Source organism: Heterocephalus glaber, unplaced genomic scaffold (genome assembly GCF_053883595.1).
Source record: "Heterocephalus glaber isolate CG9 unplaced genomic scaffold, H.glaber_assembly_v1.0 deba00001454, whole genome shotgun sequence".
In the NCBI taxonomy this organism is placed as follows: Eukaryota; Metazoa; Chordata; class Mammalia; order Rodentia; family Bathyergidae; genus Heterocephalus; species Heterocephalus glaber.
Window position 1 is genome coordinate 12,426,112 of NW_028258303.1, and position 492 is coordinate 12,426,603.

Genomic DNA, 492 nt, shown 5'->3' on the forward strand with positions numbered 1-492 from the left:
CCTCTAACCATAACCTTAAATAACTATGAAGTAGGAGAAATATTTCACAGCTGGAAATACTACTACTCAGTAGTTCTTGAGCGATTTTTAATTGTCAGTACTGTGTTAAACTCCACATTCATTGAATCCTTTCAATTACTCTGTTGGTAAATACAATAATATTTTTGCATTATCAGAGTAGGTAATTAATGGAGTTTAAGAAAAAAGCTTAAGTAACAATGCCCAGGAGTGCATTTGTTAAATGGTGGAACCAAGCTGCACCTCAGGAGTGGAGTCCAGGGGTCTCCTCTGTGCAGAAAGATAGCCGGCTCCCAGAGCCAGCGATAGCGCCGGAACCAGATCAGGCCAGCGGGCCTTTGCTTCGATCCAGGTGTTCGATTCCCTAAGGTGTAGTGTATATTCCCAGAGTTTGAAGATCCTACCAAAAAGGACTAAAAGGTTATCCCACTAGATAAACATAATTTGATGACTGCCATACTTTTGAGACAGAGA